Source organism: Hyaena hyaena, unplaced genomic scaffold, assembly GCF_003009895.1.
Source record: "Hyaena hyaena isolate Hyena2069 unplaced genomic scaffold, ASM300989v1 scaffold_181, whole genome shotgun sequence".
NCBI lineage: Eukaryota > Metazoa > Chordata > Mammalia > Carnivora > Hyaenidae > Hyaena > Hyaena hyaena.
Window position 1 is genome coordinate 314,830 of NW_024080813.1, and position 26,275 is coordinate 341,104.

General features: G+C 41.0%; 1 protein-coding gene across 1 annotated transcript in view; it reads left to right on the top strand.

Annotated features, from left to right (window-relative positions):
• Window positions 1-5,604: 5,604 nt before the first annotated feature.
• Window positions 5,605-26,275, top strand: part of DAAM1 (dishevelled associated activator of morphogenesis 1) — a 172,153-nt gene continuing 151,482 nt past the window's right edge. Inside the window, exon 1 of the mRNA XM_039240768.1 lies at window positions 5,605-5,690. The gene's annotated coding sequence lies outside the window, so the exon portion shown is untranslated. The remainder of the gene's footprint in view (window positions 5,691-26,275) is intronic.

The window sequence follows — 26,275 nt, forward strand, 5'->3', positions numbered from 1 at the left end:
AAATTCACGAGGTGACAGAGAGCACTGCCCAACAGAACTTTCTCAAATGACTTTCTCAAATCTCTGTGTCTGAGATACTCAATATGGTAGCCACTAGCCTCATGTGGCCTCATTGTTTGAAATACGGCAATTGTGACTGAGGAAGTGAATGTTATATTTTATTTAATTTTAATTAATTTAAGTTTAAATAGCCACATGGGACAGTTGCTACAGAATTGAACAATACATTCTCATGGATGAGTCAAGCATAAGCCAGTTATGAAAAAGCTCGTATAGGGATCCTAGCTAAAATAGTCAAAGAATTCCTTCCTTCCTTCCTTCCTTCCTTCCTTCCTTCCTTCCTTCCTTCCTTCCTTTCCTTTCTTTTTTATTGAAGTTTTTATTAAATTTTTTTTAATGTTTAATTTTGAGAGACAGAGTGCAAGCAGGGGAGAGACAGAGAGGGAGACACAGGATCTGAAGCAGGCTCCAGGCTCTGAGTGGTCAGCACAGAGCCCATTGCGGGGCTTGAATCCACAAACCACGAGATCATGACCTGAGCTGAAGTCTGATGCTTAACCGACTGAGCCACCCAGGTGCCCCTAAAGTTTTTATTTTTTTAACTCATCTTTACACTCAACGTGGGGCTCAGACTCATGACCCTGAGATCAAGAGTCACATGGTCTTCTGACCAGGCCAGCCAGGTACCCTCAAAGGAGAGTTTCTGTTTCTGAATTCTCAGAAGCTGTTCCATTAAAACTGGTCTGAAAAGTTGAGTGGGATATTTTCACATCCCCTATTAACTGTGGCCTGATCTTACTGTTACTGCTTTTAGATTTCTGTAAGATTGCAGCTCCCTTGTACTGCCCTGATGCTGGTTTTTCAGTTCTGAGTTCTCAATTAAACACAATGAAATGAATCTTTTCCAAGTGACTTTGCTGTGACTAAATTGATTAGTTGGCTCCAAATACTATAACGTTCTCTCCCTCGGAAGAACCAAATTTTACCGTTAAGAACTTGACAGGTTTACCAGCTTTACTTGACACCTTTTGAGGTGGCTGCCAAGTTCATAACACTTTTTCCTTGTGAGGAAGAATCCCAGACACATAGTGAGAGGTCTTGAATGACCAGATCTAAGAAGGTCTTGTAATCTTCTCTATAGAGATGTGATTCGAAAACTTTCCCATAGATCTGAATCAGCTGTAGGACTTGTAAAAACACAAATTTGGGGGGGAGGGGGCATCCCTGCAGTTTCTTTTCCAGTAGGTCTGTGAGTTGGGCCCAAGCATTTGCATTTATTTATTAAAAAAATTAATGTTTTATTTGTTTCTGAGAGAGAGAGAGAGGGAGGGAGAGTGCGAGACAGCGTGAGCAGGGGAGGGTCAGAGAGAGAGGGAGATACAGAATCTGAAACAGGCTCCAGGCTCTGAGCTGCCAGCACAGAGCCTGATGCGGGGCTCGAACCCATAAACTGTGAGATCGTGACCTGAGCCGAAGTCGGATGCTTAACCGACTGAGCCACCCAGGTGCCCCTCATTTGCATTTATAACAATTTCTCAGGTGATACTGATGTTGCGATCTGGGGCCCACACTTTACGAACCACTGCTGTAGATAATTAACTTAGGAGTAGTCACCCTGAGATAGGGATATCAGCTTCTCTCAATCATTTGTGACTTGGAACAAAGAGTTGTGAAGACTGAGGGCTCTGGAGACAAGTGCCAAAAGCTACAACTGCTGTGATTCTCTGAGCTGGTTGTAGGTGGAGCCTGGGTTGCTTCATCCTTTCACTTAATGCTCTTTCTTTATTTTCCATAAACTAGCCATAGACAAGTTTCTGTTGCCTGCCCTTAAAAGACCTTGAACTAAGACATGAGTGTATCAGTTATGTGTTTTACCACAGAAACAAAAGCCGTTCTAAGTATTTAGGACAGATGTAATGCAGTATAGGGAAATGGTTGTTGGGCGATAGAAGGCCCCAGAAGCCAACTATGCAACAATGAGAGATTAACAACAGCAGGAAGCCACCTCCACCCCTAGGCTGGAGGGACAAGGGGAGAAGGTGGCATTAACCTTCCAGGGGTGACCTGGAAGCAGCTGGGACCACAGTGGACCAGCCCAGCATGGGAAATGCTGCTGCCCTTGGCAGAAACGTTACCCAATGCTACTCTGCGGAAGTGGAAGTAGAATTCCCTGGCTTCATGCTTCCAACCTCCCATCAGTGCCTCCCTCTGTCTGCTCAGAAGCCTGAGGAACATGGCCTGTGATGGTGAGAGCAGCTTGGAGCACTGGTGGGGGTGGGAGGGAAGGACAAGGTACAGATCTGAAAACAAGCCAAGGACCAACACTGTTCTATTTGGATTTTGTGTGTTTTTTCTTCAAAGTACATTTTTCCTCTTTGCAAACTAGTGACATAATATGTGCTCACATATAATTTCTAATAGTTTCTTGTTTAGAACAAAATTTTTTATAGCTTTTTATTGTTTCATAATTAGGGTTGACATTTGAGATAATCTTCAGGAGGAACTGCAAATGGTAAGAAAAACTAGCATTTGAATTTTCAATGTCAGAGGTGTTTTTATACAGCTCATCAAATTTAATGCTCAAAAACCTTGGGAAGTAGGTTTTACTTTTAGCTCCATTTTAAGAATAAGGAAATCAAGCCTCAGAAGGAGTAAGCAACACAGAATAAGCAGTCACATTTCTCAAAAGTGGTAAAATGGCTTGATCCCAAACCTGTGCTCAGCACATAACCTCAATTGTTACAAAACACCAAGCTATTGTGTGAAACCACATGCAAAGCTACAAACTTAAAATTCTTTCTCTGTTTATATCTCATTTCCTCTCTTATCAAAAACTCAATGTGTAGAGTAAAACTTTGTAACCAGAACTGAGAGAGGTTATTTTGAAAGATCAGCAAAATACCCCCAAAGCACCTTCCCCTCCTCCACCTGTAGATGGTCGATTAAATCTATTGTCAGTGGTCCCACAGTTTCCTAATTAATAGGCAACGATTATGGGGCAAGGGAAGGTCTTTCATATGATTATTCTAGAACAGCAATCGTTTAAAAAAAAAAGGGAAAAAAAAGCAAAGAAACCTTTTGGCTGAGAATATAAATTAAGCTAGACAGAGTGGGTGTTTTTGATGGCTCCTGAGACTACTTAGTCACTTAGAATTAAACACAAACACACACAATGAGTGTATGTGAAGGTATGTGCCTGTGTCTCATGGAGAGGAAGAGAGAGAGTTCCCTGCTGTATCGATAGAAGTTGTTAATCTTCCTCTGGACCCAGGTCCGCAGGCTGCATTTCTGATGCTGAAAAGCCATCTTTGTTTCCCCTGGTTACCAATGAAACTGTGCAGGGATCAGTTCAAATCCATCACCACTTACAGAAAAATGCTTCCAAATACAAATCTTACTTTCTGTGTCTGTTATCTGTTTAATAGAAAGGACAGCTCACACGTGCACAGCTACACATTTCTGTGCTTAGAGTGTACAGTATATGATGTCCTATATATGTGGAAATGAACTATGTAACATGGCACATCTCTATAATATTAATTGCTATAGAGAATGGGCTTTTTTTTTTTTCTGCAGGAAGGCTCCATCTTCTCCTTCGTTGCTGAAGATCCAAGAGAAATTGCTGTAAAGTGATTTGTCCTATAAAGTTACTGCTCAGAATGTACCTCAATAATATACTTTTATCTATAAGGATAAGCCCTGCCTTAGAGAGAGTCTCCACATCCAATTTATTGACTCAATAAATTTCAGGCTCACTGATTATATTTCCATCTAAAAGCTTTACACAGTTATAAAACCGGAGAGCCTTTAGAATCATTTCAGGTCAAGTTTCTTTCTGAATATTTTTCCACAATGAGCTGCAATACATTAAGCCTACCCATTAACTAGAATATCACTGATTATACTCTTGATCTGATGGCCAAGGGACCATTTTCATTGTCTGGGTTCCACTTAACACAATATTTGAAATGGATAGAATAGCTTAGAACAGGAGAGCAACATTCAAGTCATCTTCCTTCAGTGGAGAAAAATGTGTCTGATTTGTTAAAAGAAAATCAGAATTCAGAACTAAAACTCTTCTCTCTGCAAAACAAAGCATTTCTGTCTCCCCTGAGATCCTCAACCAGTTCCATGAATATTTTCTCTCGAACCTGTTAATATTGCCTAGTGAGATGAGAAAATAAGAATAAGATTTCCACCAGTAATTAGGTGGAGTTGTTTGAAATCTTAATTGTGAACTTCCTCCCCTTCCCCAAGATGTACACTCTTATGGCGATTTTACTAGCAGAAATAAGGGTGTGAGCTGATCCTTATATGTGATTGAGACACATCCAGAGGCATTATAATTTACCTTTACAACTGGAATAACTAGATACATTGATTTTTTTTTCCATTTAAAAAGACACCTAGAGAATTGCTCTCAGTGTTAATTTTTCTCCATACTTGAGATTCATCGAATAATGAAAAATGTCACAGAAAAATTTTACATACTGAAAATAAAATCCTCCTAAAGGGTCAGGATTCTGCTACACACTTATGCTTACCTTTAACTAAACATTGAGCTGTGTAAAGACCACGGCATTCTTGAACAGCACGATGTTGTTTGGTTTAGGTCATTTAAAAAATATTTTAAGAGAGAGGTATGGAAAAGGAAGGGAGAGTGTTGTGGATTTAAAAGTACATGTATATTTGTGTGTGTCATTTATTAAAACTTTAGACACGGACGTCGTCTTCCTGGGAGTTGAGAGCCGTCAGAGCGGGAAGTCCGCTGCAGGGAAGAACAAAAGCATGGCTGCGCGATAGTACTATCTCTGCAGCAGCAGCAGGCTCCCTGAAAAAGGGTTGCAGCGACCGTCTATTACACCGCATTTTTATCAGTGACAGCCTCCGTTATCCTGTCAGCTCAGCCAGCTAAGCTGTTCCCTGCGTTCTGGTTGGTCACCCGGACTCCGTTAAACGGGGAGAGAGGACAGAAAGGTGAACTGTACTAAGTGGGGGCACACGGGGATTTCTCTTCTTCGCGGCCGGCATTGCCTCATCCTCGGGGACGCGGGGGGAATTCCAGGACCGCTTTTAACCCAGAAACCAGTGCGTCCTATTAATTAGTTTCTAAGCGCAAGGAAAGCAGTGGAAGGCTTAATCTTCTCTTTCCAGCTGGGGCCAAGAGCCGGGATGGTCAGAGCTGCCTGGCCCGTGCGTCCCGGCGCCCGACCCCTGGCGGCATTCAGAGCCCGCACCCGGCAGGATGGAGGTCAAGTCAAAGGGCACGACCGCAGGGTGCCCTCCCCTCACCCCCCTCGCCGCGGCGTCCGCAACTCAGCTTCTTGAACGACCACCACTAACACTGCAAGGCTGGAGGGCGGGGAGGGGGCGGGTCCCGGCGGGGGCGGGACCAAGGGGCGGGGACGAAGCGGCCGAGGAACGCGACGGGAAGTGTAGTTCAGTGAACCCCGGTTAGCGTAGCTACCCGGGCTGTGCTGGTGAGATCGGGACTACAACTCCCAGCAGGCTGCGGGCCCGGCTGGGGAGTTCATGCGCAGTGGGCGCCACATTGTATCCTATCAGGCGAGGAGAGGGTGATGTCACCTGCGAGTTGGTAACCTACGAGCGGCTGTGAAGGAAACTGTTTAACCGGATCCCATTGTACCCGGAGCGCAGAGCCGCCTTTCCAGCATGCAGGGGCTGCTCAGGTAAGGGGGACGTGCCGCCTCGCCCGCCGCACTCATTCATTAAAGTAGCACCGCGCGGTGGCGTGGGGGTGGGCGCATTACTTCGGGCCCGGCGCTGGGTTCGCGGCGCGCCCTCCCGCTGCCTCTCCGGAGCCCCAGGGCCAGTAGGTAAATATTAAACCCGTCCTTCAGGTTGGGTTTGGGTGGGAACGGGACCTAGACAGCTCCCGGCTGCCAAGCTGGGTTTGGGAAAATGGCTGCAAGCGCGGCGAAAAGCAAGGCAAGCCCGGAGGAAGGCGCCCCGGAGGACGGGGGTCCCTCCCTCCTTTCTTTCTGAGGCGCTGGGATGCCAAAAGAGCAGGCAGGGTACCATTCGCCGCCTTGTTGCAGGCTCTCGAGGCTGGGGCGTCGGGGCACCGGGGGTCGTGGCCTCGCGGGGGACCCTGCCCGCGGTCGGGAGCTGCTGGCCCTGGAGGCTCCGAGGCAGGCGTGGTGGGCTCGGAGGTGGCAACAGGGAAGGAGGGACTCGTGTGCCCGCCCGCGTCCGAGCAGAACCCCAACCATCCCTGCAGCCCTCGCTTCAAGCTTTATTTGTAAAAGGGACGAGGTGACTGTAATTCCGAGAAAGTTGGAAGCTGAGGTCTCGCAGGAGAGGAGGGAGACCCCGCGCTGCGGAAGGACTAAGGGGTGTTGGCGCACAGCGGGGAGCCGAGCCTGTGCCGCCTGCGGAGCGGGTTCGGGGCGCCGCAGGGCGCTCCCGCCTCTCGTCCCCCTGGGAAAGGGGCATCTTCCTTCCCCCCTGTCCTGATCGCTCCCTCCACAAAGAGCACCTGAGCTGGGGCGAAGCGTCTGCTCGGAGCCGTGGGCTGGGAGTTGGTAAGGCCGTGTGGGGTGTCGAATAATCTAATGATGAGGCTCGCTGTGGGGCAGGAGGGCTGGGCAATAGGAACCATCTGGTGTTGAAAATCCGACTGCTTGTAAATGGGCTTGCCCTCCGACTTGAGACGTGCTTGGGGGCCCGAGAAGTCTATAAAGTCCTCTGGATTTCCTTTCCCTAGCACTCTCATTCTTTCTCATTCTCACTCATTCATCAAACCCTGCTAATGCCTCTGTTCTCAAGTCGCTCACAGCCTGGCGTTGGGATGTTCTGGGTTTTTTTGGTTTTGTTTTTTGGATTTTTTTCCCCCCCCTCATAAAATATTATGGTGGGGCCAGGAATTGATATCTACGCTTTATTTCCTCTAGCGTGGTCTCCTACCCGCAGGAGAGCATCAAGAGTAAATGCTACCCGTGACCGTTTTGCGCTCAATGAGTTGGTAGTTGCTTGAGACTGGCGGAGGACCTAGTGAATTGAAGTGCAGTTTGTCTGCAAGACGAATCCCGTTGCCATGGCGACTCCTGCCGTCGGAATCTTAACTGCTCCCACTGCTGTTTCAATTCGTTGTGGCTCTGCGGGCAGCTGGGAGGGCGTGGCCAGTGGGTGTGGTCAAATGCTCGTTCCGGGCCCAGCTGCTCTGTCTTCTTCACCCTTTCCACAGCCCAGGCCTCCATTCTTTTGGAAGTAGCTTGGACACGGTTCTAGACCCCTTTCCCTCTCTTGTGTCCATACCTGGTCTCTCTCCTCTCCAGAAGTAATGTTTGGAGCCTTTTTCCTGAGGCAAGCTCTAAAAGCTACAATGGAATGATTTCTTTGCCTTTCAGGCTAGATGTTTAATTTTCCTAATGTACCTGACAGTGTCGGAGGCAGCTTTCTCAAGGAGGGCGTGTCCTCTGTTAAAGAGAGCTCTCTGGCTACCAGTAAAGGGCTTCAATTTGCCCTAGGTGTAGCTCTGTGGAAGTTTATAGGAACAATTAATAACTGAAATTGAATTCTGGAAGTCCGTGTCATCCCTTGTGGTTCCCATAAAATCTAGAAGCCTGCTGCCTGCCTAAAGGATGCAGGTCCTCGAGGATGAAGCAGGCTGGGCAGGGATCTAGGAAGCCCGGGTCATTGTGTAGCTCTGGCATTGCTGGCTACCCCACTCTGGGGTAATTCTTTACTTCAGGGGACCTGGGTCATTAGTAATGTGGGGAGGAGGGCTATAGAGGGTTTCCCAAAGTTGATTCTAGGTATAAAATCTTGTGGCTCTACAAAGGACTTGGTTGTTGTCTTTTCTCAAAATAATTTGAAGGTGAGTTAAATTCTGCTTCTGACACTGTGGCTTTGGGTTAATATCTCTGAGCCTTACTTGTATGACTCGCATGACAAAACAGCCTGGCTCTTCATGGCAATCCTTTAAGGTAGGCAAGGCAGCCATTTTACTATTTATAATAGTATTTCTAGTATTACTGGTATTATCCTTGTATCTGGATTTCTATTTATGCTTTTATTTTAGAATTGTTTAGAGTCTGTGTTTTTATAGATTCTTGAGGAACCCAGTTATTTGTAATTTAATTGCATTAGGCATAATTGAATTATTACACAAATATTTTGTTTACCTTCTGCTTTTGTTACATGCCAAAGTGGATTATCACAGATACTGCAGTTAAGGGGGAATGAAGCTGTATCTGTGAACGTGTATGTATGTGCATTCGTGTGCAGGTAAATGCGTGGGGACACTGACTACCAAGTGGTCGACATTCATCATCTTGTTTTACGTGGGCGGTAAACACCTCATGAGGAAACAGAATCAGAAATTGTCACTGATTGTTTTTGTCCTAGAACTTATCATGGACTGAAAAATCTCCTTCAATTGTCTGATTTTTCTTGTCTCCCTATAATTCTGACAGCAATTCTAATGTGTTCCACCCCCCCCCCCAAAGTGTTTGAGGTCAGGGTCTTTGTCTTGTCCTTCCCTGTCTCTCTAGCAATTAGTGTTTGACCATTGGTATGTAGTTAATAAATATTTGTTGAGTCAATAGTAGAACCATGATTGGAGATTCAAGATTGCATTCTTTCCACTGATAGTTCTGGCATCAACTGTAATATTCCTTTAACTTTCTGTGAAGTAGTTTCATCTCAGCATAAATGAAAACTGTAGCACGTGACCTGAAGTATAAAAGGCCTTCCACGTGTCTGAAATAGATGTATTTTGTAATTATTTGCTTTTGGAATCATTCACTCACACAGACTTTTTTTTTTCTAAAATTCTTGTTACGGTTCTTAACATAATCCTTATTACTCCACAGCAGACATATCTAGATTTATACTGTCCTTGGCCCAGATAACTTTCCCAGGAGGTGTGTGACAGAAGGAAGAGAGAGACTAAGAGATAACTAGAGGCTTCTGCCAGCCATGGCCCCCGAGGCACCATTTGGGTAGAGGAGCTGGACAATGGCTTTCTTATCTGGGGAGGAGTTTTCTCATAAACAGGATCGGTTGTCCCAGGCTGAATCACGTGAGAGAAGAATGGGGTAGGAGAGATTTGTCCAATATTTGTAACATTCTGTTATCATCCAGTAGTCAGATTCTGTGGGTTTTCAGAAGTATAAATTAGTGAGGAGGCGTAATAGTAGCAGTGGGTCATGTCCTTGGGTGGTGCTTACAGGAGCTTAGTGAGTAGGTGCCAAGGAATTTGAATCCTGGCTTTCTTGCTCTGTGGATAGGCTCTGGGTGTCAAGAATGCCTGTGTGTCTGTGTGTGGTTTTATTTGAACTGCTTTGTTTAAAAGGCCGCTGTTAGTGTTGGTACTACGGTCATCAGAACAAATAAGTTGTTTACAAACAAAACATGGTTAAGATTGAAAGTGTTTCCTTGTGTAAATATTTTGGGGATGTTATAAAGAGTGGCTTTGGCTTGAGAATCTTGAGGTCTTCTGTGAAATCACTTAAAAAGTTACAGCTGTCAGGGAAAACAAGCTTTTCCAACAAAGCTTGGTACCCCTGAGAGCCTTAGGTGTTTGGTTCAGGAAATAATCAGAGTTGTAACTTCTGTGGGGCCTTCCCTGGCTTCATGTTAGGCTCCTGGTATTTCCAAGTTTTAAGCCTATCCTTATATGATTGAAGGAAACAAAGTAACTTTGCCAATTTAGGTTAGCAAACTTGTTTAAACTCCAGTAGGGGCACAGTCAAAATGAAAATTCTTCATTTTGTGATTTTTCTTCTTTGAATAAGGGATGTGGACTACTGTCACGTGTTTCCGCATTTCGAGTCCTAAGTTGGTAATGGCGGAAATCTTCCAAGCGAAATGTATCCTAACATTCAGAGCATCTGTTCTTAGTGGTTTTCCTGAGTGCTCAGTTTAGAGGCAACTGATCACAGAGACTAAGAAATCGGTAAGCTCGGGTCATGATCCTTGTTCTTGAGTTTGAGCCCTGCATCGGGCTCTCTGCTGTCAGCACAGAGCTTGCTTCAGATCCTCTGCCCCTCTTTCTGCCCCTCCCCTGCTTTCTCTCTCTCCCTTTCTCTCTCTCTCAAAAATAAACAAATATTAGGGCCACCTGGGTAGCTCAGTCTGTTAAACGGTTGACTCTTAACAGACTCAGGTCATGATCTCACACTTTGTGAGTTCAATCCCCTCATGGGGCTCTTGCACTGACTGCAGAGCCTGTTTGGGATTCCCTCTCCTTCTCTTTCTGCTTCTCCCTAGCTTTTCACGTGTGAATGCTCGCTCGCTCTCTCTCTCTCTCTCTCTCTCTGTCTCTCTCTCTCTCTGTCTGTCTAAATAAGTAAGCACTAAAAATTAAACAAAATTTTTAATGTTTATTTTTGAGAGTGAGAAGGCATGCATGAGTAGGAGAGGGGCAGAGAGAGAGAGGAAGACAGAATCTGAAGCAGGCTTTAGGTTCCAAATTGTCAGCAGAGAGCCTGATGTGGGGCTTGAACTCACAAACCGTGAGATCATGACCTGAGCTGAAGTCAGATGCTTAACCAACTGAGCCACCCAGGCACCCACAACTTAAAAAAAAAAAAAAATTAATAGATGTAAAAAAAAAAATCTGTAGGGAGGAGAGTTTCTGTATGTGGCTTGGGAGTAACATCTGGTCAATGAGGGCAGGCTGGGGAGGCTACTTCTCGTGAGGTCACAGTCACTGTCTCTTTCTGTAGATTGTGTTGAGAGTGGCTGATAGGGCCTGGAATTGAAGGGTGGATCTGAAGTGCCTCCCCACCCCACTGATTCCCTCCAAGCCACCACTTAGTATCACCACCGAAAGCGGGGCAAATGCAGATGAGATGCAAGTTGATTTTGGTGACCTACATTCCACTCTAGCGGACTGTTTTTGCAGGAAAAACAAAAAGCAGTCTACCTTTTTATTTTCTGGCATTCTTTCCACTGTTACAGGAGGAGAGAACAGAACATTTCAGAATGAGTTTGCATTCATAGTACACACATCTAACAATTAGTTAAAACGCTAAATCCCGGAGCACTGCAGCAAGTATATCGAGGCCTCCCTCTGCCGCCTCCTTCCTCCACAATTAATCTGAGATCACCAAATACATATGCAGCTTTGGTGAACATTATTTTCCTTGTTGATGTTTCAGCACTCCTGGTTTTTACACCAGCTGTGACTTTAGCCAGTAATGGCTCCACTCATTTGGAATGTGTGCTCCTCTGAGTTTCTAAACTCTCCTTTTGCCCTCGGATCCATCTTGAGTACCACAGATTCCAGGAAGCCTTCCGTGCCTCAGCTTTTACCATCTCCCTCTGTCCTTCCTCCTCAGAGTCCTTAGCCTGACCACAGAACTTAAAGCAGCTGACATGATGCTGATAGTCAAGGGATGTGAGGTGCTTACCTTGAGCCAGGCCCTTTCTAATACCTTACATGGGCTTAACCATTGACTCCTTAACAACTGTATGAGATAGGTACTATCATCACCATTTTACAAAGGAAGAAACTGAGACATGAAGAAGTTAAGGAACTTGCCTAGCTCAGGTCCCGCAACTGGTAAGTGGCATACCAGGTTAGGGACCTAGGTAGCCTAGTTCTCTGTACCCCCACACTATTGCCTTGCCTCTGCTCTCCATTAAGTTAGGGAGAATCATAACTTCCTTTGTGTCTCTTACTTCTGAAACAGTGCTGGCTCACCCAGTGCTGGGTTGATTGAGAGTAAAAGATTCTTCATTTAATGGTTTCTTTTTTTCTTTTAAGTTTATTTATTTTGAGAGAGAGGGAGAGAGCGAGCGAGTGCGCGCATAAGTGGGGGTAGGTCAGAGAGAAGGAGAGACAGAATCCCAAGCAGGGTCTGCACCCTCAACGCAGAGCCCAGTGTGGGACTTGAACTGATGAACTGTGAGATCATGACCTGAGCTGAGATCAAGAGTTGGATGCATAACCGACTGCACCACCCAGGTGCCCCTTCATTTAATGGGTTCTTAAAGTAGGACTTTCTGGAGCAGAAGATGTTGCAGAAGATTAAAAGTGTTGCATCTGTGTATTTGAATGATAAAACTTTTGAACTCCCTCCTTTTTGGGGTGCGGGTGATAGGCAAATTATTTGAAAAAAGAAATGCTCTTATATGCCATTTCTAAATCTATTTGGAGCCTGTCCAGCATTAGACTGTATTTGTTAACTGAGGTAACTTTTCAATAGGTTGAACTTCTTATCCAAAAAAAAAAAAAAAAAAATCCTTCTCACCCAGAACGGAGCCACAGAAGCCGGCCTTGCAAGTTAAGACTCCCATAACTTCTTAGCTTTCTTCCTTCTTGTTGTCTTTTAACATAAATAGTAAAAGCTCTTTTGAAAAGAAAATAATGAAAACTTGAGTAGTAGTCAGACATGTAATCTAATATTGGTTTATCCTTAGATATTAAAATAAGCTTTTTTTATTTTCCACCTCAGAAGAGAGGCTTTTATTTATTTTTACAGTGGAGCAAATTTGGTGCCAAATATACAGTTGCAGTTCTTTTAAGCCATAGCCACTATTGTGAATTAAATGTGGAAACCCAGGGAAGCAGGTTCAATTTTCAATGCAGTTGGTATGATTTCCTGATTTATAATAGATCTTTTCCTTTTGGCTTAAAACTGGATATTTGGCCGCTTTGACATTATTTAATGAAGACAATTGAGTAAAACTCAAACTGTGTCATTTAGGGAAATAAGAGAAAAGTTATGCCCTAACAGTATATTGCTAGGAAAAGAGAATGAAAACAAAAGCCTTATTAGCTATTAGATTGCTCAAACATAATGTTCTTTCATTCAACAGACAGTGATTTCAGAAGCTTTTTTTTTTTTTTTCATTCATCTTCTTACTCTTCTAGATCCATCACCCTTAGTAATAACCTGAGTTCATTATGTTCTATAAATTGCAGCAGGATTGGAATTGAAGGTACCTTTTGTTCTGCCAGATACCTAATTAGGGTCAACTAATAATCTGGTCTTTGTCGTTTTCATTTCTAGAAAAGAAATCTGTGGGATTCGCAAACATTGCCCAGCTGATAGGCTTTCTGATTTTAGGCTTCCAAGAGTAGATTGCCCAGATCTGAGCTTTGGGCAGTCTGGGATAATAAGAGATGCCCATCTTTTGTTTTTTGAAATGGGTTCTTATATTCTGGCTGTTTGGCTATGCTCAGTTTGTTAGTGATCTCCAAACCAGTTCAAGGTCATGGGTTAGTTTTGCCTTGTTTTGGAGCCATAAAATGTACCTATAATTTTAGTCAACTTTTAAGAAAACTTTTAAATTACTGTTTTTTTAAGTAGGCTCTATGCCCAATGTGGGGCTTGAACTCACAAACCTGAGATTAAGGGTCGCATGTTTTAAAGCTGAGCCAGCCAGGGCCCCTCCCTCCTGCCCATTGTTAACTCATCATGTTCTTTCTTGGCAACAAAGGAGACTAGATAGTACACTGTGGATATATTAATGCATATCCATCACTTCAAGGGGCAAAAGATGGTGCCATATTATAAATTGAACTGATGGGGGTCTTAGTTTTTTTAGACCCTGTAAGTGAGAGGTAAAGCTTTGCCAACAATTTGCCAAGGAACTGAATGCTTCTGACAGGTGTCCTTCTATGAAGAGTTGGGTCAGGACTAAAAGCAGCTTCCTAAAACTTTGCCAAAGCCCCATAGCCTTAGTCTTTTCTGTTTCTTGGGGATGTGACCTAAGACATTAGTGGATGTTTTGGTGCCGTTTCTAGGCTTTGCTCTTCTTCCCTAAAACTTCTGCAGATTTATGTCCCAGAATAAGAGTGAAAGATAGTGGTCCGTGTCAGTCACCAGGTCAGTTAGATTGTTCGTATGTATCTAAATGTATTTGTTTCAGGGTGCCTGGGTGGCTCAATTGGTTAAGCGTCCGACTTCAGCTCAGGTCACAATTTCACGGTTCGTGAGTTCGAGTCCCGCATTGGGCTCTGTGCTGACAGCCAGCTCAGAGCCTGGAGCCTGTTTCAGATTCTGTATCTCCCTCTCTTTCTGACCCTCCCCTGCTAATGCTGTCTCTTCTCTCTCTGTCTCTCAGAAATAAATAAAACATTAAAAAAAATATTTGTTTCATAGAGATTTGCAAAACCGAGCAGTGAAATGATTAGACGTGAGTTAATTACAGCCTGTAGTTCTGCAACGAGAAGATTAGACCAACAGCCCTTCTAAATCTTGAATTTATTACAAAAAATACCGTAAGAAGTTCAAGGAAGTGATGTAGACAAATTAAACCATTTGAAGGTCCTTTTTGTGTTCTCTACTCTCGAAAGTTGGTGAAATTGTGGATACAGAAAATGTCGTACAGCTTTGTCCTTAGGATTTATTTTTTTTAATGCAGCTACAGTTACCTCATATTAGTCGCTGTATGATTTAGGATGATGGTGGCAAAAGAAACAACAATAACATTGGTTTCTTTCCCATTCTCTTTGTATGTGGCAATCTTGTTTGCATTAGCGGTCCTCCCCCGCCCCCCAACTTGCTTACATTCAGTAGAAATTTGAAAAAGTCTGAGACAGTGTGGAATGAATTGGGCTGGAATTGAAGATGATGGCTGAGACTGCATCATGTTCTCAGACCATTAAATGAAAGGCCTGCTATTATATTTTTGTATTTTAAACATCAAGAATAGGGATTGGATTGGACTAGAAAACCTCTATGACCCATTTAGGGCTTAACAGTGTGTGTGTAGGTGACATTTCCAACTATAGAAGTTCCAGGAACTGTGGCAAGAAACTGCCTTGCCTGTGACATTTTCTGCTAAGGGATTGGTTTGAAATTTAAAAAAATAAATCCTATTTTTAGTTTGACCCAGTTTCTTTTCAGGCTGTGACTGAAGCCACCTTTCTTTCGCACTCCACCTTTGCCTACTACACTCCTTGAATTGTAATTTGAGTCTGGAAGAGCAGTGAATTGCCTTCTTGTCAGTTCTGCGCTCATAGCCTCCTTGTGGGCAAAGGACAAGGTTGTCCCCTGTGGGCCAGGTTTTGTGTGAGGGGAACCACAGTCCCCTCACACTGACCTCACTAAGGAGCGTGTCTTCCCCTAAACCCCTTAATTGAGAATAGGGAGCTGTGTGGAAGTAGAGGGTGGGGGCTGCTTGCATTTTAATCCTCCTAAACTCACATTGTTTCTCTGATGGAATATGTTGGGGGAAGTAGGTGGAGGGGAGGACAGAGGGAGTTATTGGGTATCACTTATCTTATCATTTGTTTCCCTCTGGATTGCGTTTGTTTATACTGTCTCCTCAGGCCAGGAATTCCTCCAGCAGAAAGCATGCATACACGTGGGGATATTCGGATCTGATCCCAGCTTCCTTCTTGTGTTCCATTTGCTGACTTGGCTTTCCTCTCTACAGCCTGATCTGAAAGGAGAGCTGGAGATACTTAACCTGTTTTCAATTCTTCTGTTATGTGGAAGTGAGATCTTAAAACAGTGACTTGGGGCAAACATGTTAATGTTTTTTGTTTTGTTTTGTTTTGTTTTTGTTTTTGATGGGGAAAAGAGGATGGTGGTGAGTAGGTTTATATCTAAATTTATGTAAAACTTATTTCTGTTGGTAGAGAGTTTAGTCATGAATGTTTGACACCTTGAAATGAAATCTCTTCACCTTTTGGTTGCTGTGTTGCAATTGCACAGAGAAAAAAGATACATCAATTAATTTTAGGTTTAGATGTGGGTAGTCTTTGCAATTCATTTAAAATCCCCAGGTCTCAGTTTCCTCATTTGTGAACTGCTGTGAAAATTCTAAAATTTTGTGTGAATGGCTTCATTGTAAAATAATGACCTTACTTATATGGCATTGTGTAATATTGATGTAATAGCCAGTGGGTTTCCCTAGAGTGGAGATCAGTGAAGGGGGACCTCCATCTTTTTTTCACCTTCAGAGTTTCCAATATTGGCCCCTGCTTTTAGCACTAAGAGACTCTGAAGCTCAACCCTTAAAATTGGATCCTGAGTCTGTTCTTTTTTCTTTTTTTTTTTTTTAAATGTTTATTCATTTTTGAGAGAGACAGATAGAACATGAGCAGGGGATGGGCACAGAATCCGAAGCAGGCCCAGGCTCTGAGCTGTCAGCACAGAGCCCGATGTGGGGATTGAACTCACGAACTGTGAGATCATGATCTAAGCTGAAGTTGGATGCTTAACCAACTGAGCCTTCCAGGTGCCCCTGATCCCCTAGTCTGTACTTAATGGACAGCTTCTCCTCCTGTTCCCCAGCTTGGGGTCTCAGGAAGTTCCGTAGGATCTAAGGGATGAGGCTAGACAGTGTCTTTGGGCGATCATCTAGTTCTGTTTAAACTGATGACGTCTTTAAACAGAGTTTGATGACCATTGGTACACAGGAAACATGTAGCCAGCTGTCCTGCTTTGTTTGACTAACCCAGTGTTATTTTAAAAAATGAAATGATTTTAGTGAACATGTACATTCTGATTTGGCACAGGCCTCACCAAACCCCAGTGCCTCATACACAGCCACTTTGTTTAATGTATTCTTTATTTTTGAGAGCACACAATTAGGGGAGGTCGGGGGGAGGGGAGGCAGAGGATCCCAAGTGGGCTTTGTGCTGTCAGCAAGCCTGATGTGGGACCTGAACTGGCAAAGCACGAGTTCATGACCCGAACCTGAGCCACCCAGGTGCCCCGGATCCCTATTTTAAACTAAACTAAATTGTAATGAGAGTCTCTTCAAACCAGTGGGCTGGCAGATGACTCAATCCAGGGTATCTCAGCTTCAGCGCTATTGGCATTTCGGGCAGGATCATTCTTTGTTGTGGAGGCTCTGCTGTGTAGTTTAGCGGCATCCTTGGCCTCTACCCACTAGATGCCAGTAACAACCTTTCCCCCGGTTGTAACAACCGAAAATGTCTCCAGACATTGCCAGATGTCCCCAGGAGAGCAAAATTGGGCCTTGGTTGAGAGCCAGTTGACAGAATTTGGATGGCCTGAGAACTTTAAACATTGGACTAGGCTTGGATATTTAGGGATAAATTGGAATTCATCTGGGAAACTGAGCTACCCTGCTGTTTTTATTTATTTGGGCAGTTGGTGAGAGCAAAGTAAAGGTCAGTGGATTAGACCCTGTGGGGTCATTTCTCCATTCTTCCATGACCACTGCCTGGGAGGCCAGCCACATTTTAAGGACATATTCTTGGTCACAACGGGGAACTCTGTGAGACACCGATGCTGGGTCAGGGCAAGCCCACCAGAGCTCGTGGGTAAACAACTTTGAAGCCCATGGCCTGTGTTGGTAGGTCAGTAATGTTATCTCTGGATAAGGAAGATGAGGCTTTGGGGAAAGAAAAGGTTGGCTCTGTCATTATTGTCAAAGGTCAGAATGCTTAGAAAAGGGGGGGGGGGCTTCAACCTTTAAAAATGACAGCTTATCTCACATTAGCAGTGTGGGAAGAACTCTGAAAAAGATTAGCAGAATGATGGGTTTTCCCCCCCTTTCCCGCAACCAAGAATGTCTGTAAAACTTGAGTCTAAAACTTGAGCTTTGGCAACACTCAAACTTGGCTCTCAGAAAAACGTTGGTAAGATTTTCAGTGTACATAGGGGGAATGCTATGAAGTTTTAATTAACCAACCCATGCTCAGTTCTTGAGCAACTAATGCGAAGATAATGCTTCGGGAAGACTTCTGAAGGCTGTGTGTTGGTTCTCTGCCCTGGATGCAAGTCAGAATATCCTCTGGTGGATATAAAAAAGAGGTGCCTCTAGATTCTGATTTAGTAGATGTCCAGGTTTGGGCCCAGTCTCCAGGATTCTTGAAACTCCCCCAGGTAAATTCTGATATTTAGCCAGCACTGAAAATGAGTGGGAAGAACAAAAGATCTGAAAAATTGAGACCTTCTCTTCTTTTCAGGATGATTCCCTAGGAGATTTAATTTGCACATTCACCTATTGTTTAAAAGAAAAGGGAGCGGAAATCACCCTATTACAAATGGTCAACACCAGGAGTGCCTTTGAACTAAAGTGGGTGGAAGTAGTAGTAGGTGTTCTTATAGCTTCTATTCTAGAAAATCCAGGGGCGCCTGGGTGGCTCAGTCAGTTAAGAGTCCGACTTTGGCTCAAGTCATGATCTCATGGTTCGTGGGTTTGAGCTCCGCATCGGGCTCTGTGCTGACAGCTTAGAGCCTGGAGCCTGCTTCGGATTGTGTATCTCCCTCTCTCTCTGATTCTCCCCTGCTCACACGGTCTCTCTCTCTCTCTCAGAAATAAATAAATTTTTAAAAAATAGAAAATCCTAGAAAGGATCTAGGCATTTCACAGCTATATTTCACTCAGTGAGTTTCTCATCAGACTCTTTTGGCTTCATAAACATAGGGTAGATTTGTTTGTTACCAGTTTCTTTCCTTAGCCACCATGGAGCCCAGACTACAAAGTTCCAGTGTTATAATGACCAAAGGTGGGAAATAGAATAAAATGCCTCCTTTTACTGGGATTCTACTTAGAATTTCAAATCCAGATTTCTTTCAAGCATAGCAGAGGCAAGGGAGTAACTAAGTTTCATGGGGCAAATACTATACTGGACATTTTATGGACTATCTCATAAGCCATGGAAGCAACACCGTAAAGTATCATTCATTCATTCTTTCGGCTTGTAAAATATGTTCTAATGTTGGGTATGACCATTTAAGAATGCTATTTTAAATTCCAGATTTTTTCCCTCGGAATACAGAACTCTTGTTTTACTTAAATAAAGCTCAGATCATCCTCTCTCTTCAGCTCCTGAAATAAACAAATTATGCAATAGGTGACGAGTCTTTCCAATGAAAGATATTTATGTTTTCACTGTCTAGTAGTTTCATGTTTTGTGTATTTAGATCATGTCCGGATTTTCACAGGAATGTTCATAGCATCAGTCATAAGAAGCAATACTCTACAATCCCCAATCACAGTTTTTCCAGTTTTTGTTATGCCTGTAGATGAGATCTTCTACCCTTAGTTCTTCTCTTCCCCAGGTTGATTTTGGTGTTCTAAGAGATCAAAGTTTTCTGGTGCTAGAGAAAAATTTGTTAGCATTACATGGTTTTAAAGGAAGAATGACCTGGGGCGCCTGGGTGGCTTAGTCGGTTAAGCGTCCGACTTTTGCTTGGGTCATGATCTCGCGGTTCGTGGGTTCAAGCCCCGCGTTGGGCTCTGTGCTGACTGCCAGCTCAGAGCCTGGAGCCTGTTTCAGTCTGTGTCTCCCTCTCTCTCTCTGACCCTCCCCTGCTCACGCTGTCTCTCTCTCTCTCTCCTAGAAATAAATAAAACATTAAAAAAAATAAAAAAAAATAAAGGAAGAATGACTATTAGGATACAGTTTCTTTTTAGGGGTGATGAAAATGTTCTAAAAATTGTGGAAATGGTTACACAGTTTGTAAATATACTAAAAACCACTGTACTGTACATTTTAAATGGATGAATTTTATGGCATATGATTTTTATATATCAATAAAGCTGTTAAAAGGCTAAAAAATCTTTGAGTGCAAGCTTGGAAACAGAATTTTAAACCTTAGGGATAATATCTATGATGTACTTCCTCATTTCTTTTATTCATGTACACCTCAATTTTTCCCTCTAAATAAATAGATACAAATACTGACAAAGGATATTTGTGATAATTCCTTAATATTTATGGACCATCCAAGACTTTGGAAACTTTGTTGTAAAGAAATTGTTGTATGGACTCTGGCTCATATTGTTTTCATACCTCCTAATCATGAGCTAGGGCATTAAAGGATAGGAAGCTTTATACTGTTTTATACCTACTATGATGATAAGCTAAAGGTCTTGGTGATAAATTTGGCTTAGTCACAATTTACTTTAAACTTGTTCCATATATTTTGCAGGATTTTTCTGCTGTAGAGAGGTCTTCACACTGTAAAAAGCAGTCAAGTATGTAATCTTGCCTGTAAAGCTAACTGTGTGTGTTGGAAAAGGAATATTTCATTTATAAGGGATTATGTAGTTCATTGTTTCTCAAATTTGGATTCATGATCCTTTGAGAAACACTGCATTAAAAGTTAAATTGCTGAATGTTTAGGTACTCACTTGGTGCCAATGGGATCATAAACTTGTGCAGAAGGTGGGCTTTAAGGTCTTGTGATGTACTCTTTGGGTATAAGATGCTTATCCAGGCATATTAGTTTTATTGCTAGGTAACAAATTACCACAAATTTAGTGGTTTAAGACCCCACCAGGTCAAAAGTCTGGGCATGCTGTGGCTAGGTTCTCTGCTTAGGGTCTCAGCAGGCTACAGTTCTCATTTGGGGCTCAGGGATTCTTCCATGTTCTATAGTTGTTGGCAGAATTTATTTCCTTGTGACTAAAGGATGGAGGGCTGCTAGCTGTTGGCCAGGGACTGCTTTTAGCTCCTAGAGGCCACCCACATTCCATGTCACGTGTCCAGATTGGCAGTTCACACATGGATGTTTCCTTTCTTCCAGGCTAGCTGGAGCACATCTCTCTGACTTCCTTTTCTGTCATCAGTCAGAGAAAAGGCCAAGTTTAAGGTCTCACCTGATTAGATCAGACCCACCCAGGGGTAATCTCCCTTTAACCATATAATGTAACATAATCATGAGAGTAATGTCTCATCATAATTCATAGGTTTCATTCAAAAGGTAATGGCGAGTGTCATTTAAAGTTCTGCCTATTGGAGTGTCTGGGTGGCTTAGTCGGTTAAGCGGCCAACTCTTGATTTCAGCTCAGGTCATGATCTCACGTGAATTCAAGCCCCTTTTAGGGCCCTGCACTGACAGTGTGGAGCCTGCTTGGGATTCTTTCTCTGCCTCTCCCTTGCTTATGCTCTGTCTCTTGCGCGCGCGCTCTCTCTAAATAAAGCAGAACTTTGGTTTTTTTTTTTCCCTATCATAGCAGATGAACAGAAATTATACCAATATACTATTGATGATTATTAAGATGAAAATCCAAAAATCCAGAAAATAAGTGACACCTCACACAAATATGCTTCTGGACCTGCTCTCTCCTCTGTCTTCCTAAAATATCTCCTCCTCAGATGTTTTGCTTTCCATATATACTTTTCTTGTTTCAAATTGAGTGGAAAATGAAGATTTAAAACAAAGCTTTATTATTGAAAGTTTCCTACACACATACACCCATGTAGAATGACTAATATTGCTCATATGATAATTTTACATATACTCACAGCTTTATCAATTGTCAATTCATGGTGAATTTTTCCTTTTGACCCCCGACTACTTTATATCAACTCAGGGTTTATTTTAAAGCAAATTCCAGACATTTTATAATTTCATTTGCAAATATTTTTAGTACTTCTGTCCAAAAATACCAGGACACTCTTTAAAAATATAACCAAAATATCATTATCATACCTAACATAATTTATATTATTTCTTTAAAATTCTCAAACATCTTAATCAGTTTTCAAATTTATACTTTTTAAAAAGTTTAACTCAAGATATCAAGAAGTTTCATACATTGCAGTTTTTAAAATATATACATTCATTAAGCCTCTATAAATCCTGTGCAGCATTTTTCTTGGCAACATACTTGTGAAAAGAACTGGGTTATTTGTCCTATAGAATTTCCCATAGTGTGGACCTCACAGTACAACATCTCTCTTGGTTTCCTCCATTTCCTGTAAATTATTTAAGATGAAAGTAAGTGATGTCATAGACCTAGCTGATCATTAGCAGTAGAAAAGCTTATTTGGTAAAAGGAATGTATAGTAATTTACTAGATTCATGTTTCTATAGATATTTAGAAAAATATTTGGGAGTAGAGCAAGTATGTTAGGTTTTTCAAACTAAGAGCAGGCAAAGTGTTATATACTTACAGTGCATGGATTAGTGCAATTTAAATTCTTATAGGAAATATACAACGTATAGATTCAGTAAGTGATACTTTGTTTAATTTTTAGCCTAAGTTTTTTTGTTAAATTGGGTTTTAGTTTCCATAAAAGGAGAAAAATTCTTAATTCTTAAGGAAAAAGGTATTTCATTTATGAGTTCTGGAAAATCACCAGATTTAAAAAATTGTGAAGATCATAAAACAATTGCTTTTTAATCGTAAGGCTTTGCTAGTTATTTCTTATCTGTAGGCTCTCCAAAGACCTGTCCTTTATCCTCAAAGAACATGATATATATTAAAAATTCTTAACACTGAAATATTCTACTTTAAAAAGTGCAACACTTAATATTATTTTAGAACAATTTCATTGACTGCCACTGAAAGAACGAAGAGGTTATCTAAATTTTGTTTTGGAGGAAAAAGTAGCATTGGGTTGAGATAAGTAACTACTTACTTAGAGCATAGTTACTTAGAATAAGGGACAGATAGGAAATCTTTTCGACTTTGTAGGCCATGTTGTACCTGTCAGCTATTCAATGGCAGAAAAAAAATTCTGCCATTATTGTAGGAAAAATAGCCATAGACAATCTGTAAACAAGTGGGTGTGGTAAGTTGGGGAGAACTGACTTCTTGACAATATTGAGTCCTCTTGTCCATGAACATGGAATATCTCTCCATTTATTTCATTCTTTCTTGGTTCATTCATTAGAGTTTTGTCTTTTCTTCATATAGATCTTGTACATATTTTGTTAGACTTATACGTATTTCATTTTGAGGGAGTGCCTACTGTTAATGGTTTTGTTTTTAATGTCATTTTTTACTCTTTCATTGTTGGCATATTGGAAAGCAATTGACTTTTATTACTAACCTTGTATTCTGCAGCCTGTTTTTGTTTTTTTTTTTTTTTCTGTAGATAGTCTTTGTTAGATGGTTCTTTTGTATTCCTAGTTTATAGAGCGTTTTTATCATGAATGGTTGTTGGATTGTGTCAAATACTTTTCCTGCATCTATGAATATGATCATGTGATTTGCCTACTTGGGACAAATCCCACGTGACTGTAGTGTATAATTCACTTTGTACGTTGTTGGATTTGCTTTTTTTTTTTTTTTTTTTTTGAGGATTCTTACATTTGTGTTCATACTGCCCTATTTTTTCTTGTAATATATTTTTCTGGTTATGCTATGAGCATAATGCTGGCTTCATGGAATGAGGTAGGAAATATTTCCTTTGCTTATATTCTCTGAAAGAGATTATAGAGAATTGGTACACTCTGTTCCTTAAATGTTTGATAGAATTCACCAGTGAACCCATCTGGGCTTGGTGCTTTCTGTGTTAGAATGTTATTAATTATCTAATTCTGTTTTTATTATGGTTAAGGCCTGTATGCAGAAACTGAACTGATAGTTGATGCTAAAGAATAATTTTCAAAGAGTTAAAAAAATAAGATTCTCAAATTATAAATACATCAGCAATTTTAAAAAATTCATTAGAAGGAACGAGAAAGATGATAGGACCAGTTCAAAAGATAATTTAAAAAACAGATCTATATCTGTCCATTGATCCATCCACCTGTCCACAATCAGAAATGCTGAAATAAATTTGTAGTTGATACAAAACTGGGACTATAAAATTCATATTTTATATCCTAAAGGACTATAAAAATTAATGTTTTCTTTTCTACATGTATGTAAATCAGTTGTATCTCTGCCAGGCAAAATCTCTGCTTGTTATAGATAAGGGTCATTACATTGTTGTGTGTCTTTTAGGAGTTAGTTCCTACCCCCACAAAGCTGTGAAATGGCCCAGTGTGTTTTCAAACTTGTTTGTTTCAGGGTTTTTGATCTTATAAAGTATTGAAGATCCCAAAGGAAGTTGTGTAATGTATTAATTAGAATCAGAACCTGAGAAACATTAAAACTGTTCTTTCATTAAAAAAATAATGAAACCTATTTTATGTTATCATCAGAATTGATGACTTTGTCATGAGTATTGAAAGTTTTGGAAAATTCTCCTGTGTACTTGTTGAGAGAATGAGAGAAAAATGGCAAATAACATCTTGATATTATTATGAAAACAGTTTTGAACTCATAAACACCCTGACAAGGCCTGAGACTCTCCGGACCTTCCCAAACCACACTTTGAAAACCATTGGCCTAGTTAAAAAAAAAAAAAAACAAAAAAACCAGGATAATCCCTGGAGAACCTGTTAGACCACAGATAGCATTTACTGAAAAGATACTGGGTAATCTGTTTTGCCTGTTTCTAAATTTTAGGGTTTTTTTCTTGACACTAGTCCCTCTGACAAATGTTTTCGTGCCCAGCATGGACCATTATCCAGGCTATTTTGAAACTATTAAGTCAGAAACTTATTTTATTTTTTGATTATAAAATTGATACAGGTTACTATATGAACCTGTATGAAAGAAAAAAGAGTAGGAAGTATAAAGGAATTGAGAAGAAGCTTACCAAGGAGGCAAATAATGTTAACATTATGGGAATACATCTTTATGAAGTTTAAAATATTTTTTTTGATTTATCTATACTTTTATGCATCTTTCCCCCAACTAAATATTGACATAAGCATATTTCATGTTTTTAAAACTTTTTGAAAAAATTGAAGTATAGTTGACACTAAAACTCTTTTGAGTGTGGTAAAAAACACATCATGGAATTTACCATCTTAACACTTTTTAGGTATATAGTTCCATAGTGTTAGGTACATTTACATTGTTGTGAAACATCTCTAGAACCTTTAATCTTGCAGAACTGAAACACTATATCACGTCAACAACTCTCCTTTTCTCCTCCCCGCCCCAGCCACTGGTAACCACCATTCTACTCTCTTTATCTATTAATGTGACTACTGTAGATACATTATGGAAATGGAAGCATACAGTATTTGTTCTTCTGTGGTTGGCTTATTTCACTTAGCGAAAAGTCCTCAGGATTCATCCATTTTGTAGTATGTGACAGGATTTCCTTTTTTTAAAGCTGCATAGTATTTCACTGTATCTATACATCACATTTTGTTTATCCATTACAACCATTGATGGACATTCAGGTTGCTTCCACCTCTTGGCTATTGTGAATAATGCTCCTATGAACCTGAGTATGCATTATCTCTTTGAGACCATGGTTTCTTTTTTTTTTTGGGATACACCCAGAGCCTGGTTCATCTGGTAGTTTTCTTTTTAATATTTTGATATCCTGCCCTACTACTTTTAATAGCATCGGTACCATTTACATTCCCACCAACAAAAGTTTTTTTTTTTTTTTTTTTTTTTATGGTAGCTATCCGAATGAGTATGAGCTTATTAAAACTCTTAATGAACTTCTTAGCTGGCTGCATTTATTTCTATTTTATGTGCTGTATAGGGCAATCATTTTCCTAATGTGTTTCCATTAAAAGCCACTTAAACATCTTTTTCATGTTTCATATTTTTTAGGATGCATTCTCAGATATGAAATAAATGGGTCAAAAGGTATATAATTTTAAAGTTTTTTATTAAGTAGTGCCAAATTGTCCTCAAGAAAGGATTTGGCAGTTGACTCTGAATGAGGGTATTAAAGGATCTTTCATTTCACATGTTATTCTGAATATTATTATCTTACAATTATCTGTGACTGAATAACTAGCAAATGCTATTATCACATTGTATTTTAACTTGCGTTTTAGAAATTTGTTTAATAGAGCTTTTTTTTTTTTCAAGGCCATTTATATTATTTCTCGAATGGCTTGCATGCCCATTTATCTATGTAAATCTCAATGTTTTAAACTGATCATCAGAGATTAATTAGCATTGCAAATATGAAGCTCCCAGAACTTTTCATAAATGCAGTAAACCATCATGGAACCCATTAGAAGGAAACTTAAAAGAGCTTGAGGCACATTTAAAATGATCTAAAATATTTCTGTGTGATTAAGGTTATCTGGATGCAGATTTGCATAATTAGTTATATTAACAAGCACTTTCCTCATTATCTGAAGGAGCACCTTAGGTCAGCTCCTGTCGTTTTATGGAGAATTTGCATTTCCTGGAGTTTGCCTCAGTTGTTTCCTACTACATGTGCTTTTTCTGCTGACTGTGAGGCTGTGCTACATAGAAGGCATTTTTAGAGGCAGAGAGGACAGGGAGATGATATGTAGTTTTTCCACTGGACTGCACATGTTTGGAAGAATAGGACATAGAACAATGAAATTATCCAAATATTATGAGGAGGGAGGCAGAAGTTTATATTAGAGTGGTTTATGTGATAAAAGAAATGCTATACCCAGTACTTTTTGTTTATAAATGGTATTGTAAAACAGATATTCGAATGCTTAGCTAAAATATTTAAAGCATTTTGCCTATACACCTAATATTACAAAAATGCTGTATTTATCACAGTCCGGTTGTCTTCATGTCAGTGTGTCTTAAGTCCATCTTGTGGGGGAAAATGGATTTTCTC